The sequence below is a fragment of the Oncorhynchus gorbuscha genome, linkage group LG18 (genome assembly GCF_021184085.1).
Source record: "Oncorhynchus gorbuscha isolate QuinsamMale2020 ecotype Even-year linkage group LG18, OgorEven_v1.0, whole genome shotgun sequence".
NCBI lineage: Eukaryota > Metazoa > Chordata > Actinopteri > Salmoniformes > Salmonidae > Oncorhynchus > Oncorhynchus gorbuscha.
The window spans coordinates 20,220,794-20,240,281 of record NC_060190.1 but is presented as its reverse complement, the minus strand read 5'-3'; the positions used below and the strand labels follow the sequence as shown (position 1 = coordinate 20,240,281).

Here is a 19,488-nt window from a genome sequence, read left to right as displayed (position 1 = left end):
CTGTATAGATTTAGATTAGATTTAGACCTGTATCCCACATTTCTCACAAGATCAGTAATATGGGCTGAAACTTGTCCAGCAATGTTTCCATAGGGTTTCTTAAATACAGATATCTTTAATTGGTGAAAAAGACATAATAACCTTATAGAGTAAAGGGATTTATTTTTTGTAAATCCAGATGTGTAATGTAAAAAGATCTTTCCTGTGAAGCGACTGCAGACGATGCGGTATGGAGTATTGCAGGTGGAAGACCAGCATTGTGCCTACTCAAGCGAGTCAGGGTCATTTCTCACATAGGAGATCATTATGGCACAGTGCGGCAGAACGGGTCCCATGCAGCAGGGCTGGGTTTCCGATCGATCAGGGGAAGCGAGAGGCCGTGATAGGGGTGGAGAGACAACGAAAGGGAAATAAAGAGGAGAAAGAGATAATGGGAAGAAGATGGAGAGAGAGACTGGTGATGACAGACAATACCCACCTAGTGTTTAATCAGCCTAGGGTGGAGAAGTGGTACACATAGGATTCAATGGAGGCCGCTGAGGAGAGGACGGCTCATTATATTGGCTGAACGGAGCAAATGCCATTACCACGAGCCCGTCCTCCCCGAATAAGGTGCCACCAACCTCCTGTGAGAGGATTTGTCTTTTGATCAAAAAGTTGGTGTTACTTATCTTGTTAATAGTTATGTACGTTGTAGCAGTGGTAGTCATCGTAGCACAACATGGAAGTGATGGTATGTGGTAGTAGGTACTGTATTGTAGTAGTAAAGTATTGCCCAATACTATACAATGAGGGAATATGATTGTGGTGTGTTTTATCCCTTTTGGCTGGCTTCCACCACGCTGTCCTTGCAACATTGCCAGTCTCTGCTTTGACTTTGCTTTTTAAAGGACAACTGTCTGGCATTGGTGGTCAATATTATGAACCCTGAACTATCTGATCAGCCAGTCAGAGAAGTATGGGTTCCCTATCTAGGGTCTAGTTCTTCTCAAGGTTTTTCTTTACTCCAGTCGGCTTCTGCTCTTTGTGGATTTGAGGCCCATGCTTTTCTCCCCGACCACTTCATTTGTAAAAAGTGATATACACATGAAAATGAATTGATTGAATGACTGACTACGAATTGAAATTCTTGGCACATGGACTTTGATCGAACTAGTGACTCATCTCTCTGCTGTAACAATATATTCCCAGAGCAGTGTGTTAATCTATGAATCATTTTTGGTGCAAAGCCCCTTACTCAACTGCAATACTGGAGGTCTTTCAAACTTCCTGTTTCTAACTTTGACCTTCTGAATTCTGGTACAGAGGGGAATAAAAAAAAATACAAATCTGTTTCATGGTAAAGCAGAAGAGCATCTGACCATCGCCCTGAAGGAGCCCCCCCCCCACTCAGGTTACTTCCCGTTCTGAAATGTCATGGTTTTTTTACTTTATGCAAATCTCAAGGGCCTTTTGTTTGTGCAATGAGATTTGGAAACAATTAGCATCACTAAGGGGAAGTATTTCTAACTTTAGATCTGTGGGTTTGACAAACATTTTCCTGCAAGTCTCCCATTCACATCAATGAATGATTGACGTTGAAAGTAATGCATGCTTGTCCATACTTGGAACGGGGCCCCGACTATCTAGATAAAGCATTTATGAATTGTAAACATTTTAACAAGTAAGTTGATAGAACTGTGAAATGCTACAGGGGCGAGGAGTGGGGTTGGATGAGTCATCCATAACTATTTAATTAATATGATGTAACAGTTAAATGAAGGTGATATTAAAGATTCATACATAATTGACATCTATCTTGCAGGCACTTTAAGACAACAAGTTGAAAGCAGCTCTCTCGTCAAATGTAGAAAATGTACGCACTCGCTGTACTGTATGTCTCTTTGGATAAAACATTTGCTGAGTGGCATATTTATATATACGATGCATTTTCACTTCTCTAACCTCAGATGATGCTGCAATGTCAATCGTTGCATTGCCATTTACTTTTTTAAAACTAGTAATCGACAGCCTTGGAGACTTTTGATCATGTGTCATTTAATTTGGGTGATAAACTGGCATGAATTTAAGTTTTCAAAATAAATCCAGATTGCATATCTCAGTAGCTCTGCTAAGAGCGCATTTCATTTTGTAAAGATAGATCCACAATGGGTATGTTCCGAACTATTCCCTTTTCACAACCGATCTGAGTAAACCACCCAACGAAAATAAATTACACAAATAGGAAGCTATTTCAATTCTTGTTGGTGAATCTGGTCCAGTCTCTCTAGAGTGTATGGTTCATTCATTAAACATAAACCACGTTTCCAACCACGTTTTTTATGCAAGTAAAGTCATACCGTGTAAAAAAACAAACAAAACATAAAACACAAGAGCTGTGATGGAAGTTTCGGTATAATTTTATAAATTGCAACAGATAATTTGTTTGTTTGACATGGTTGGATCTTTGTGTGTTAGTAAAATTAATGATGAGAGAAATGGCTGTGGAAATGCTTTTATGAGCAAATATCAATATATTAACCATATCAAAGTAAACTTGGAGTCGCGATTACATGGTGTGTGGTCCTCCCACTATGACTTAAATGCGATAGATACATAAGACATATTTTTATTCATTACTTAAGTGAAGAGTACATTTTGTGTGCACTACGTCATCACACACACAGATATTTATCTGCAACAAGTCATTTTGGTGGAAATGCCACAGGTGGGAAAATTTGCATATTTTCTTTATGCATATTTTTTAATATTCACATGAAAATCTGTCGCCAATTGGATGGAAACCTATCTACTGTGTTAATTATGCAATCAATTTATTTCTGAAATCAATATGACTTATTATACTCTATATTTGACCTTTTCGACATTCACTGTCTAAATGCCTAATCAGCTCGAGTTAATGCAAAAGGTCTATGAAAAATGGCGCTTGTCGACAGACATCGAAAGCTATCATGATGGGCCTCCAGAATTGGCCCATCAACTGGTGTGTTACTGATTTCCATGGGCAGAACCTACAGAAATGGGCCTCACGACCCTATGGCGGACCCCGGGTCGTGTTCATTAGGGCACACACGATTTTTAAAAAACAATGAGCGTTTCTAATTGGACAGGTCCAGGTAGTTCTTCAATTTGGTGCCTAATGATCACTGCCCTGTATCATACCTAACAGCAGGTTCTAGCATTAGCCAAATCAATCCCTCTGGTTACCTAACCTGAAAATTATGGTGGATCAGTGGCTGCCTAAAGAGGCTTATGCACCTGAAAGCTTTTCTAGACTAAACAAAGCAATAACCTTGATGACAGCGAGAAACCACATGCACCACGACTAAGGGTGCAGATCGTGACAAACCATAATAGGATATGCGGTAAGTGAGCCATCGTAATAGTCAACATGACCTCTATTGCCTCTATACTCAAGTTTGAATTGGATGATGATTGACAAGGACAGAGGATTGCATCTTGATGAAGCAACAGCCCCTTCTGATTAATAAGCTATGTCCTCCTCGTGAATATGCTGTATTTTCTTCATCGAAGTTGAATCAATTTCAGTACTTGGATTTTTTTTTTAAATAGAAAATGCTGTGGGTTTTCTGTGATGTTCTTGGTTTACAAGTTATCAATTTGTTGTCTGTATTGAGGTTTTGAGTGGGTGTAAAGTGTCAATGAAGAAACGCTCTCATTGCTACCATGGTTACAGTCTATAAGCTTATTGCACTGATATTCAGATCAATAAGACATAGCGGGCCATTTGTTAAAAAATGCTACATTAAAAAATAATGAATGAATCTGCACCATTAATAATAATCTGTCAAATTATGCATTTCTAATATACTATTCAAACGCCATGATGATTGCCATATTGTAACGATCCTCGCTAATGAGCCCATCTTACAAGTCCCCCTAAGTGAGCTAACCCTATTGGAGCAATCCGTAGGTTGTCTTTAACACAAGCGACATGGGTTCTATAATATTTTGACAAAGGCTGAGAGAGCATAGTGTAGTTGATACTTTGTTTAGAGGCCTTATCTTTTTTACAGGTAGGGACCAATTCAGTAAACAGGTTCAATTACAGACAAACAAAAGCGAGACGAGGACATTTTGATAAAAAAAATGGAGGACAAGGTGAATCCATTATTAAGTAATTATTCAACATTTGTCAAATGTCACTTTGTGAAATTACTTGTCCCTGGAAGGAAATATTGTACTATGCAATACAAAGACCGGGAACTGGCCACCATCTCACTTCCTCTTGGTCCAAGAAAATTCTTTAAAGACACGTTCCACAGAGAATCAATTATGGTGTAACCTCGTCCCCAGATACTTCGAACATTGGCCGGATGTGTCTGGGAACGAGATTTAACTATGGTGAAACAGCAAGGCCAGCGTCGCAAATTAAGTGTGAGACACCAAGTACAACTGACTCGGCATGATGAAGGTAGACTCAGCAATGACATCAGTTTTGGCAGATTGTTGTTGTTTATGCCTGTAAGGCAGAAGTCATTTCATTTATGCTGCTGTTGATGTCAAGCCAGAAGTTGCCCCACTCTGTTTGATGATGAAATATTGCTGAGTCTATCTTTTAATCAGTTCCCATAAAGATAAGGTGCCACACCCACCAAAAAAAGCCATCGTTGAGAAAGATCAATTGAGGTTGACGTGTCAGCTTTTTTTATATATATATAAATAAGAGCACTATTCATTGAGGGAGATGCCATCACCTTTCCTTTTATTAACTGCAGAACACAGAGAGATCTCTGTCCCAATATTCTTAAATAGCTCTCGTTTCCCTCCAGACCACTGTTCGGAAAGGACTGGATAGGTGAAAAATAAATAACTTAGGAGTCTATCCAATCTTTTTTGACAATCAATAAGCTATTGGAGTCTATTGAGACACAGAGAGAGAGCAATGTTCCCGGGCAGCTTACCCTCTTTCTGAGGTTATAGGTGAGCAGCAGGTTGCGAGAGAAGTGGTTAGAGAAGGCTGTGTAGAACTCCAGAACTTTCTGCAGAGCTTCACGCTTGATGACGTGGAGGTCGCAGTAAGTCAAGGCCCGGACGTTGGCGCAAGCCTGAGCTAGGGTCACCTCCTTCCAGAAGATGTCCCCAAACACGTCTCCCTTTCCTGTGAAGATACAAGACGGGGGATAGAAAGGGGAGAGAGAAGTAGTGAGGTGAATGATAACAAGGGAAAACCCATCCACAATGATATGAATCTAACTGCCATGAAGCTCATCTTGCAGCCTTTCATGGTAATACAAAGTCAAAAGCCCAAAGGTCATACCTCTATCCTGAAATGTTCTTCAATGCAAACTGCCTGTACAATGTGAACACACACAAAAAAACACCATTTGAAAAAGAGTGTGTTACGTAACTGGTATTTAAAAAATATCTAGTTTGAGACCAACGGGGTAAAATGATACACAGTGCATTTGCGATACCAATTGTAGAAGCCTTGTCGCCTACAAGAAAAACAGACGCTGTACTGAATTGTAAAACAACATATTCCAGTTCTTACTAATGAAAAGTTGCATCCCTCACTTCACCGAGCTTCTACTTTTCTGGAAATAGATCGAAAAAAGTATTAGCCAAGAGTCCATAAGCCATGGTTATTAACACATATGCAGACTTTTTGGTTTTCACACATGAAAATGCAAATCTGTCCCTTTCCAGTGTCCAAATTGGATTGATGAAATGCATCAGACAGCTTATGGGAGATTTGGGAGTTACAGTGCAGCTTTGAGTGACTGGGTAAATATACCTTTGTGAATAAAATAGACTAAGAGGGGGGGGGGGGGTATACTGAACAAAAATATAAACGCAACATGTAAAGTGTTGGTCCCATGTTTCATAAGCTGAGATAAAAGATCCCATAAATGTTCCATACACACAAAAAGCTTATTTCTCTCAAATGTTGTGCACACATTTGTTTATATACCAGTTAGTGAGAATTTCTCCTTTGCCAAGATAGTCCATCCACCTGACAGGTGCAGCTTGTGTTGGACAATAAAAGGCCAGTTGTGTCACCACAACACAATGTCACAAATGTCTCAAGTTGAGGGAGCGTGCAATTTGCATGCTGACTGCAGGAATGTCCACCAGAGCTGTTGCAAGATAATTACATTTTCATTTCTCTACCATAAGCCACCTCCAACATTGTTTGATAATTTAGCAGTACATTCAACCAGCCACACAACTACAGGCCACGTATAACCACACCAGCCTAGGACCTCCACATCCAACCTTTTCACCTGCGGGATCGTCTGAGACCAGCCACTCGGATAGCTGGTGAAACGGAGGAGTATTTCTGTCTGTAATAAACCCTTTTGAGGGGGAGAACTCATTCTGATTGGCTGATGGTAATGGCTCACATCAACACCATTATCCCAGAAACCCTAGACCCACTCCAATTTGCATACCGCCCAAACAGATCCACAGATGATGCCATCTCTATTGCACTCCACACTGCCCTTTCCCACCTGGACAAAAGGAACACTTATATGAGAATGCTATTCATTGACTACAGCTCAGCGTTCTATACCAAAGTACCCTCAAAGCTCATCACTAAGCTAAGGATCCTGGGACTAAACATCTCCCTCTGCAACTGGATCCTGGACTTCCTGACGGTCCGCCCCCAGGTGGTGAGAGTAGGTAGCAACTAATCTTCCACGCTGATCCTCAACACTGGAGCTCCCAGGGTTGCGTGCTCAGTCCCCTCCTGTACTCCCTGTTCACCCACGACTGCATGGCCTGGCACGATTCCAACACCATCATTAAGTTTGCAGACGACACAACAGTGGTAGGCCTGATCACTGACAACGACGAGACAGCCTATTTGGAGGAGGTCAGAGACCTGGTCGGGTGGTGCCAGTATAACAACCTATCCCTCAACGTAACCAAGACTAAGGAGATGATTGTGGACTACAGGAAAAGGAGGCTCGAGCACCCTCCCATTCTCATCGATGGGGCTGTAGTGGAGCGGGTTGAGAGCTTCAAGTTCCTTGGTGTCCACATCAACAACAAAGTAGAATGGTCCAAACACACCAAGGCAGTCGTGAAGAGGGCACAACAAAGCATATTCCCTCTCAGGAAACTAAAAAGATTTGGCATTGGTCCTGAAATCCTCAAAAGGTTCTACAGCTGCAACATCGAGATATGGTTGCATCACTGCCTGGTACGGCAATTGCTCGGCCTCTGACCGCAAGGCACTACAGAGGGTAGTGCGTACGACCCAGTACATCACTGCAACTAAGCTGCCTGCCATCCAGGACCTCTACACCAGGCGGTGTCAGAGGAAGGCCCTAAAAATTGTCAAAGACCCCAGTCATAGACGGTTCTGTCTACTACCGCATCGCAAGCGGTACCGGAGTGCCAAGTCTAGGACAAAAAGGCTTCTCAACAGTTTTTACCCCCAAGCCATAAGACTCCTGAACAGGTAATCAAATAGATACCCGGACTATTTGCAATGTGTGCTCCCCACGACTACCGCCCTGAAGCACTCACTTCCGTCATCGTGAAGTGCTTTACTCGATACCATCTACTGCATCTTGACTATGCCGTACTGTACCATCACTCATTCATATATCTTTATGTACATATTCTTCACCATTTACACTTGTGTGTATAAGGTAGTTGTTGTGAAATTGTTAGGTTAGATTACTCGTTGGTTATTATTACTGCATTGTCGGAACTAGAAGCACAAGCATTTCGCTACGCTCGCAATAACATCTGCTAACCATGTGTAGGTGACAAATAACATTTGATTCGATATGTTAATATCCTCTTCCCATTGGGTTCGTATATCTACTTTTCAATTCACATTACATCCTTGCTTTACCTTTCGTTGTGGTTGTCAATGTAACATTCTTGGTCGACAGCTCAAATATACCGTAAATATCACAGTAGCCACTTGCCAGTACGCACAAACTATTTTACAAGCAGAGCAACTTTTCTTCTAAAACAAATGAAACTATTGTTGAATAATGCTACAATCCACAAGCAATGATTTATTTTCTCATCCGTACACATTAAATTAGCTAGCAATACAAAGCGAACTCCTAACTAAACATTAACATGCTTCATGATCAAGTAACGTTAGCATATAAATAATGAACGTTTATCCCTCCCATACGAATATAAAGGTAAAGTAACATTATCATACAGTATCATTCATATAATAATATAGGCTGCACAGCTACAAAACATTAGCGAAGTAAACAAAATAATTTATGCAGTCTTACAAACGTGCTAGCTTTAGCGGAATGCTGACGTTTAGCTGAACCATAGCTAGATAGGCGCTCTTAGGCTTACACTAGCTACCATATTAAAAATACCTTAGAACAAACCAGGCTTAATTTGATCAATATCATGGTTGTCATTATATTACGCGTTTGGCCGAACCCGAAAAACCTGAACTTGATCAATCCCCGTTGAGGGATGATCCACTGTTTTGTATATGACCGTAAAACATTTTTTTTTACGATGACTATAACATTTGTTGGCACCTTCAATTCTTGCATATTTTCTCATAAGAAGCATTTTTCACCATTCTGTCTGCTCAGGCAAATTTGCCGAAATGCTAAACATGGAACCAAATCAGAACTCCCGTACAATCCCGCCCTTGTGATGTCGGCAGCCAATGGCCTGCATCTATCTACGATGTAAACACAGCCTCTGGTGAAAACACGAGCTTCTGTCTGACGAAGAGGAACATAGCTCCCAAAAACTGAAATAAGATAAATATATATTTAAGTGCACTTGAAATATGCAAAATGCAATCCGATTTGTCCTGATCTTATGAAGATGTAACTCCGTTGACCATTTAGCCAATTTATTGAAAGCTAGCCAATGTTACAGTTTGACTAGCCTAGCCAGATACTGTAAATGCCAATTTGTGTTTCAATAGCTCTCTGTCAGTGAATCCAATTTTTGAATCAAGTTTTGGCCTGATTATATGTGTAATTTCATATAACTAGCTGCAGGCTTAAAGAAACCAAAATAAAAGCATGTAGATAGAAATATGTGTGTGTGTGTCATGTATGCTAGAATGGAGATTTTAAAAAAGGGACAGCTGCATATGCATACTGGCCAAACACATATAGCATACCTTGCAATGCAATCTTCTCTAAAAACAGTTGTACAATGTGCTCTGCAATAAGATTCCTTAAACAAGACGAGTTCTCAAATAGCAGCTGCCTAATACCATGGTGGGCATGCATAATGTTGGATGCATTGGAATAATCTTTTTTAAATGTTTTTTTTATTTAACATTTATTTAACTAGGCAAGTCAGTTGAGAACAAATTCTGATTTACAATGAAGCCCTACACCACCTGATAAAGAGCCTGTAGGCCTATATGAAATTAATGTTTGTTTCAAATACTAAAATGTTATGTGAACGTCAGAATATTTAGGTGGTTTAAATTATTTACTTTTCTACTAACCTTCCATTCATTATTCTACTAACAATGACTGTGAGATATGTTTTCCATAATCTAAGTTTCATGCATATACTGTACATATGCACAAAGACCACCATTACAAATAGTGTTTCACCATTTATTGTACGGAGACAAATAGAAAAAGGTGTCTCAGGCAGTATTTGAAGTATCTAAATATAGTGTAACATACCAATGAATGTACATCAAGTGCCGTGGAGGTAACAATCTTACAATGTTGCAGTCCAAAAAGTAAAGCTTTACCATCTATGACAAACGCCTGGACCTCTGATGGAGATGTCAGAATAATAGTAGAGATAATTAATTATTCCAGCTTGTATTTCTTTCATCACATTCCCAGTGGGTCAGAAGTGTACCTACACTCAATTAGTATTTGGTAGCATTGCCTTTAATTTTTTCAAACTTGGATCAAACGTTTCAGGCAGCCTTCCACAAGCTTCCCACAATAAGTTGGGTGAATTTTGGCCCATTCCTCCTGACAGAGCTGGAATAACTGAGTCAAGTTTGTAGGCCTCCTTACTCGCACACACTTTTTTCAGTTCTGCCAACACACATCTATAGGATTGAGGTCAGGGCTTTGTGATGGCCTCTCCAATACCTTGACGTTGTTGTCCTTGCCACAACTTTGTAAGTATGCTTGGGGTCATTGTCCATTTGGAAGAACCATTTGTGACCAAGCTTTAACTTCCTGACTGATGTCTTTAGATGTTGCTTCAATATATCCACATAATTTACTTCCTCATGATGCCATCTATTTTGTGAAGTGCACCAGTCCCTCCTGCAGCAAAACACCCTCACAACATGATGCTGCCACCCCTGTGCTTCATGGTTGGGATGGTGTTCTTTGGCTTGCAAGCCTCTCCCTTTTCTTCCTCCAAGCATAACGATGGTCATTATGGCCAAACAGTTCTATTTTTGTTTCATCAGACCAGAGGACATTTGTCCCAAAAGTACGATCTTTGTCCCCATGTCCAGTTGCAAACCGTAGTCTGGCTTTTTTTATGGGGGTTTTGGAGCAGTGGCTTCTTCCTTGCTGAGCGGCCTTTCAGGTTATGTCGATATAGGCCTCGTTTTACTGTGGATATAGATACTTTGTACCTGTTTCCTCCAGCATCTTCACAAGGTCCTTTGCTGTTGTTCTGGGATTGATTTGCACTTTTCGCACCAACGTTCGTTCATCTCTAGGAGACAGAACACATCTCCTTCCTGAGTGGTATTACGGCTGCGTGTTCCCATGGTGTTTATACATGCGTACTATTGTTTGTACAGATGAACGTGGTACCTTCAGGCGTTTGGAAATTGCTCCCATGGATAAACCAGACTTGTGGAGGTCTACAATTTTTTTCTGAAGTCTTGGCTGATTTTCACATGATGTCAAGCAAAGGGGCACTGAGTTTGAAGGTAGGCCTTGAAATACATCCACAGGTACACCTCCAATTGACTCAAATAGTGTCACTTAGCTTATCATTAGCTTCTAATGCACAAAGTAGATGTCCTAATCAACTTGCCATAACTATAGTTTGTTAACAAGAAATTTGTGGAGTGGCTGAAAAACGAGTTTTAATGACTCCAACCTAAATGTATGTAAACTTCCAACTTCAACTGTAGCTGACAGATGTAGAGAGAGACAAGTGCCTTAGCAGAATGCACTCTAAAGCTTGTATGGTCCAGAGACGAGAACTCTACCATCTATGGGGAAAGCCTGGGTTCCTGACTGGGGCAATATAATTCTCCACACTGCATGTTACAATATTAATCCATTTGTCACCTGTTAAACTGAATCTAAACTGAGATGCTCAAACAAGCACGTGTATCTGTAGTTGGTGTTCTTTAACTCTGAAATGCACTACACTGTGTAAGACAAAACCCATGAAGTAAAGACAACAGGCAAATGCATATGCAGTCTCAACTTCTAAATAGTTACAGCAAGTCTAGTTCAAACTGCAGTAGGATAGTTCTCCACATAGGTGAGTGAATCAGCCCATGCTTGATGAATGGCATGTGGTTGATCTCTTAGAGCAGGAAACAGGAGCTGAATAAATCATATGAGACAAAAGTGAGAGACAAGAATGAATAAAACAAATCACAGTAAAGGAATGTAGTTTGTGAGTTAGAAAATAAACATCCTGACAGTCTGGGGCAGGGTGCTCTGCATTCATCCTACTCCAACTATTGACAGAGATAATGTGGCATTTCTTATTAACCAGTATGAATTAAATTAGTGGATCCTGCCTTGATGACCGTATTAGATTTGCACTGCTAGTCCTATAGATTTTTGTAGTCTTAAATTATTACTTCAAATAAACTGATAGTTAAAATGCTCCTCATGTCAGAATGACATGCTAGCTAGTGATAAAGCTATCTGCTTCTGCTAGCTAGCAACATATCTACTTGTTGTAACTAGCTAGCTAACTATCAAGCTAGCTACATTACCGATGTTGCTGTGTTCTAAATTGGGAGTAATTTTACAGCTTGCATTGATTGTATCGTGTTTCTATAACTAAATAGTTAGATTAGAAAAAAACACTTTACCTGATAGCAGTTTGTCGGACAGCGATCTCTTTCGAGGATTCACCAGCCGTTTACTACCTTTAGATAGGGACAACGTGATTGGCTGACATGATCAGCAGAGAGAGTACACAAGTTTTCATTCGTTTACAGTTTAGTACTGTTTGCCTATCCAGCTAGCGAACATAAAACTTTTTTTTAAATGTGCAAGAATTTACATTACCAACCAACAGAAATTCATATACACAATATGTAAAAACCAGCTCCTCCCTCGACAGAGTTTCGAACATTTCGAAAACTAAATCATAGCTTGCAACAGCCCACCACCTAAATGAGGTAAAAGCAAATTGCAACTGAAAATGATAATTCCCTGGGGGAGTTACTTCTTGCCTGGACCTCGGTGCAGTCAAGCAAAAAACAAAACACTGTTGAGATTTAAAGCTACGGCTGTTACTACAATTTCTATTTCAGGTTAAAAGAAAGAGATAAAAGAAGTGTAAAAAAAAGAAGGAAAATGTATGTACATTTCAAAAACATTGCTATTACAATTTTACTGTAAGTGTTGGCTCAACGAGACTATTCTGTTTACATTACAGTGCTTAGAGGTGGGCAACTGTTGGGAGAGTGTCATGTGCTATCTCCGGAGGTAGCAGTCGAAACGTGACAAGCTCGCAAGTTTACATTCCGGTATATGTGTAGCTGAGAGTATTTCTGAAAAAAGTATAGTGCAAAAGTCTAGTGAAGACCCTCTTAGCGCGGGATATTCTCCTGCTAATTTCTTAAAGGTTAAGTCCCAGCTAGAGGGAGAGAGCAATCCAAATATTTATCCCTGGCGTAAATATGAGCTCCATCGTGATAACCAGTCTTCTAGCTTGACGATTTGGAGGAAAAAACAATCACTGAAAGGATGCAGAGAGCAGCCCTAGAGTATTGTAAATTCATCATCCCACTTCCTACCAGCGTTTTTCTGTCACAGTGACACAGCTAATCTCTGTGAGGATGAGTTATCAGACCATCATCGGACCAGCATCTGTCAGAGGTCTGACTCAAGAGTGCCCCTTCTCCTCCCCCACTTTGTCTGAAGGAACCAAGAAAAAGGTTCTAAAGCAATTTAAATATATTTTTAAATGCTTATATCAAACAAGCATTTGAAAATAATATCAACCACTACAGGTTGACACAAATATGGCATGTTTGTTCCTATATAGTGGGTGGCTAAGATGAAAAACGTTGACTCAATTGTAATAGAGCAGGGGTTTCAAATCTGGTCCGGGACTTCCCTAAACTGAAAATATTGTTTCCTAGCCCAAAACTATAACACCTAATTTACCTAATCAACTAGTCATCAAGCCCTTGCAGTAGTGTTGGGATAGAACAAAACCTATGCAGCCAGTCTGGGATGACCCAAGTAGCTAAATTGAAAGCAATGTGAAAATGAGTGCAAAGCTGCCTGTTATGAGTGCAATAAGTTCTTTCGCAACCTATTATAAACATAAAGCCCCCAGTTACTATCCAATCAAAGCCACATTGACATTATCCCACCCCTGGTTACCCAATGTTGGCTTAAAAGGCCAAACGTAACGCAATATCTCCAATTCATTTCCAGCGATTTTACCCGTCTGTCTGTTTAATGCGCACGTTTGTCTATCACTCTATAGTAGTGATGGGTCGTTCGCGAACGAGTCGGCTCTAAGAGCCGGCTCTTGTAGGTGAACGTTGGCAGCCGGCTCGCATGTCAGAGGAGCAGAATCTATTTATAAAATATATATTTTTTTATTAAGATATGAATAATCAAAAGATTTAAATGAAAATAATGATCTAATTAAAAAAAAAAAAGAATAATATAGGCCTAAATGCTCAAGCGCACACATTCGTTCTGACTGTCTGCTCAGAATAACAGCCTCACCTGTTGTTCCTGTCAATCAGACACGCAGTGTCAACCAATGAACCAAAGATGCGTGAGGGAGGGCCGAGCCAACTCATTCACAGTCACACACTTAGCAGCTGAGGAGAGAGAGGAAGGACAGCTGTGAAAACAACAGCTGGAAAATTAGTCAGAAGCACAGTAGCATTTGGATGCATTTTAATAATGTAGACAATGTTAGAGCACGGTGTAGAATTTGCCAAAACAAAATCTCATATAAAGTCGGTTTTACGCACAACCTACACCGGCATATGCGAACTGTGCACCCAACTGTGAAGCTAGCTGTAGTGGCCATGTTCTGTTATAATCTCCACCTGGCACAGCCAAAAGAGGACTGGCCACCCCACATAGCCTGGTTCCTCTCTAGGTTTCTTCCTAGGTTTTGGCCTTTCTAGGGAGTTTTTCCTAACCACCGTGCTTCTACACCTGCATTGCTTACTGTTTGGGGTTTTAGGCTGGGTTTCTGTAGAGCACTTTGAGATATCAGCTGATGTACGAAGGGCTATATAAATACATTTGATTTGGACCAGTTTATGCGGAAGTCTATGTCTGTAGCAAAACAAAGCCAAATTGATATGGCATTGGCTAAAATGATTGCCAGAGGACAGAGGTTTTAAAAATTATAGCAACAGTCTAAATCCAATGTACACAATTCCAAGCAGGAAAACCCTTTCAAAATCACTTATTCCTAAACTGTACGAGAGCACACATGCTTCAGTGCGGGAAGGAGTCCAAAAAGCTACTGCAGTTTGCCTTACCACTGCTGGACATCAAGGGTAAACACTTCTTACATGTCAGTTACATGCCACTTCATTGAAGATTTTTTTAAATGTCTAGATGTCTTCTGGACTGCTTTGAGTTCAGCGACAGACACACCTCAGAGAACCTGGCAGAGGAACAGTTGAAAGTGGCCAGAGAATGGCAAGTAGACGAAAAAGTGGTCTGTTGTGTTAGCGACAATGCAGCTAACATAACCAATGCCATGAACATTTTTAAATGGACCCATCATCCATGTCTTGCCCACACAATCAACCTGATTGTAAGAGATGCTCTGAAGATGATGAAGCCCACTGTGGACAAAGTGAAAGCAGCTGTGGAATACTTCCACAGGAGCACAGTAGGTGCTGAAAAACGAAAGTCTACACAACGCCAGATGGGGATGCCTGAGCTGAGGCCTAAACAAGATTGCACTACAAGGTGGAATTCAACATTTTATATGTTGAAGCAGTTTCTTGAGCCATCATCTCTACCCTGGCCATTGTCAATGCACCTGTTGATGCTCTGACCCAAGAGGAATGGGAGGTGGTGGAGGAGTTGTGCAGAGTCCTGGAACCCTTTGAGCAGGTCACTGTGGAGTTCAGTGGAGAGAGGTACAGTAAGCAGTTATTGCTACATCATTATTTCATCCAGTATTATATATGTATATGAGCAGTAGATGAAAATGTAGTATCAGTAGACAAAACATGAACCTGAACTAATAAGTTACTGTTCTCTCTTTTCAGCTATGTGACAGCCTCAAAAATGACAATACTGTGTAAGGGTCTGCAGCGAATCACAGCCAGCCACCAGAGAGAAGCAAATGTAACCACAGGACATGTGAGTTGATGGACACCCTATGTTCATCAATGGACAGGAAGTTCCACAGAATGGAATATAATCACGTGCTATCAGAAACCGCTACACTTACACAGTAGTGTGCCAGAGCAATTGATGCCAGAGCGATTGATGCCAGAGCAATTGATGAGGCTCTTCAAAGAATAACCCCATCAAAAGGGAGGGACAGCCCCAGCAGTCAGCTGGCTCAGGCACCAGGGCAACAGGAAGAAGAGGGATCAGATGGAGCAGAAGCACCAGCAGTAGTGCCACAAACGTCTCCTGTTTGGATGCTGTTTGACGAGAGAGCAACTGTGGATGCAGCACGAAGGAATCCCTCAGCAGATGCCATAATGGAGGTCCGATCCTATTTGGAGGAGCTCCTGGTGGAAGAACAAGGCCTCTGTCTACCTACGGCTTACCAAAGTCATGACAGGGAGACTCTGCATAGTGGCCACATCCGTTCCCTCTGAGGGGGTCTTCTCGAAAACGGGACAAATAATTACTGAGAGATGAAACTGCATCAGCCCCTCGAAAGGGAGGCAGCTTGCATTTCTGAATGAAAAGCTCTCTCTCTCATAAAAGCTAAATATGGTCAGCATTGCTGTGTGCTGCTGGTTATAACATGGCAATAAAGAAGAAAAACGGACCCGGACGTGTTTAAAGTATCAAAACATATGTCATTTTATTAACCCATCTAGTGACTAAATGACAGCATAGGTTTCAAGTATCATGCTAGCTAGACTTGCGTTTTAGCCCGGGAGAAGTTACGGGTGGGACGAAAGTAACACAATCTAAACTGATGAGCACATGCCATGGTCTCCTCTAGTTCATATTGCTTTAATAGTGTTAGCAAAGTACAGTATAAACAAGTGACCATATAATTATATATGACATTAGAATTATGCCTTAATCAATTGACTTGATGTATCAGTTAAAAACAGTGGTCAAAAATATCTTTATGGCTCTGGTGGTCAATTACCTTATGTCAAGCCATGGAAATGCATGATGAATTTGCAGTTTGTGAAGAGAATAAAGACATTTATTCTATCACGAGGAGGTGCATGACAAGGATTACTGGAGCGCACCTGATTGGAAGGACTAATTTTGAACATGTTTAAACAATTTTGAAAATTGTGAAAAAATGTCTTTTAAAATGAGATGAGAAAATATGGTTAATATAGCTAGGTAGCCTAGTGTTTAGAGCGTTGGACTAGTAACCGGAAGGTTGCAAGTTCAAACCCCCGAGCTGACAAGGTACAAATCTGTCGTTCTGCCCCTGAACAGGCAGTTAACCCACTGTTCCTAAGCCGTCATTGAAAATAAGAATTTGTTCTTAACTGACTTGCCTAGTTAAATAAAGGTAAAATAAAAAAATACAAATATTATGTAATCCATTTTTGTCCGATTTAATATTGTAAGGAAAAATATTGTGGTGGCGCAAAATTGCAATGTTGTTTTTTCATTTCCATTTTTTGTCTTTTTTTTAAAAGTCGTTCTCATGCTAGAAAAGGTTGGAGAACCCTGCTGTATACCTACAGTGCCTTTTAAATGAAAGTGTGACCAAGTTCTCTTCACATTAGGTCCCAGTCATTTCAGAAAGTGTCCTTTTGTCTTCATTTGACTTCTTATGTAGTTAAACCTAACAGATGTAGGATCTTAATGATTATTATTTGTTTTATTGTTACATATTGTATACCGGATAGTTGCAGTGAAATGTGTTGTTTTTACAGGGTCAGACGTAGTAGTACAGTGCCTCTGGTGCAAATGATGTTTAAGTGCATTGCTCAAAGGCACATCAACAGTTTTATTTAACTTTCCGGTTACTGGTCAACGCTCAAACCACTAGGATACCCGCCGCCCTGTTTGACCACCCTGTTGCAGGAGAACTTTCCTGCAATGCGGATATTTTGAACTTGTAGCATATGAAGTTTTAAAAAAGGCTTCTGAAGTTTGTCATTTTCACTTTGAAATTTCAGGCTCAATTTTCAGAAGAAAAAAAATCCATCATATTCTACATAATAATTCACATTTCCTGTTGCTGCAGGATTATTTTCCTGCTGTAGCAAACTGGCTCAAATTAAGATCCTACATCTGTACGTCACCTCCCGAGAATCACACAAAGCTGATTTTGTTTATTACAGGTAGGACTACTACTGTTTGCCTGGACACTGCTAATTTTCACAACATTCGTTTCCACATAATTAACGGCCTCACGAGAATCGCCCTAAGGGGTTGCATAGATATTGTCACGGCTCTTGTCAATAAATGACTTAATGCATAAAAATAGAGTTTGCTCAATGTAGGCCCTTGAGCATACTTCCTGAACAGATTGAACAGAATAGGAACGCTTTTATTCACTTTTCATAAAAAGAAGCACAGATGTAATTTGCTATTATGAGGCTGGTTTACGCTTTAAAGCAGCAGATGTGAACTCACATCAAGGGGTGGATCTCAGCAATCAGAGTCTCTAGTGTCGTCTTGAATACTAATGTGGTGCAATACCTTACAGCCAGGTGTACACAAACAGGAAAGAAATGTTTTTCAGCACAATCCACTTTACTCTGACCTCAATTTCACCAAATGAGCAATAATCCAGGTCCATCAATGCTCTATGCATTTAAAGGTCACTAAGAGTAATATGGACATGAAAACACACCATTTTAGTATGCAATTGTTTTCGAGTGTCAGATTTTGACTATACATACAGATACCAAAGATGGCCTCTCGGCCATGTCTCCCTCTTGTCTTCTAGCCTCAATGGCACTTCCTGGATAAATTAAGGTTTAAAAATTAAGAATAAATAAACCCTCACCTAATATGGCCACAACCTCATCGTCCTGGATGACCTCCAAGGACCCGGACACCACAAAGCAGAGGCTGTCTACGCTTTCGCCTGCGTGGTAGATGAGGTCTCCGGGGGCACTGTGGATGGTCTGGAACTCCATGGCCAGAGCCCGTAGGCACCCGTCGCTCGCGAGTCGGAAGGCTGGGTGCTCCTTGAACACCTTTCTGTTAAGATGGACGCAAATGTCTGCCCGCATGTCCTTGGGGCAGATCTGCAACACCTGCGTAAGACGAAGGTTACTTATACATATTCACAAATTGGTTGTGGTATTTTCTCATGGAGTTGGTAAACATCAACAAATAGGGCATTGATAGCTGTCAGTGTAGCTAGTTAGCATGCTAACTTTATCTAGCTAACCTTGTCTAACTAGCTAATGTTATGGTGTTGCATTTTATTTTATATTTATTTTTTACAACATCATATTCAAAAGATTAGCCAGCTGGCACTATGGCTGGTTGTGGAGCTGGATTTGTCATAAGCATTGATTTATGGAAAAGTTTGCCACAGATGGAAACCACTTCCCTATCTTTGACTTCGCCATATATTGATATCTACAAAGTTTTGGCATCGTTCATGAATTGCAGCCGCAAATCCACCTTATAAATAGATGAAATGATAAGATGAAGCCCCAGTAATATGGTTAACTATTGAAAGATAGCTGATATGCGTTTTTATACATTGTAATGGACATGGTGCAATCTTTGGCAGGAAGGTTTCTCGCAGGCTTTGCCTGCGGTACAGCAAAGCCAAGTCAGCCTGTGCTCACAGGGGAAGTGAAATTATAGCCTACAATGACTGCTCATGATCATGCACGCCGCAACGACATGTACAGTTGAAGTCAGAAGTTTACATACATGTTGCAGTAATTAAAACTTGTTTTTCAACCACTCCACAAATTTCTTGTTAATAAATGAGTTTTGGCAAGTCGGTTAGGACATCTACTTTGTGCATGACACAAGTAATTTTTCCAACAATTGTTTACAGACAGATTATTTCACTTATAATTCACTGATTCACAATTCCAGTGGGTCAGACGTTTACATACACTAAGTTGACTGTGCTTTTAAACAGCTTGTATAAACACCATGGGACCACGCAGCCGTCATACCACTCAGGAAGGAGACGCATTCTGTCTCCTAGAGATGAACGTACTTTGGTGCG

General features: G+C 40.6%; 1 pseudogene; it reads right to left on the bottom strand.

The window, feature by feature from the left end:
* LOC124003322 overlaps positions 1-19,488 on the bottom strand; it is a 62,257-nt pseudogene that overhangs the window by 9,498 nt on the left and 33,271 nt on the right.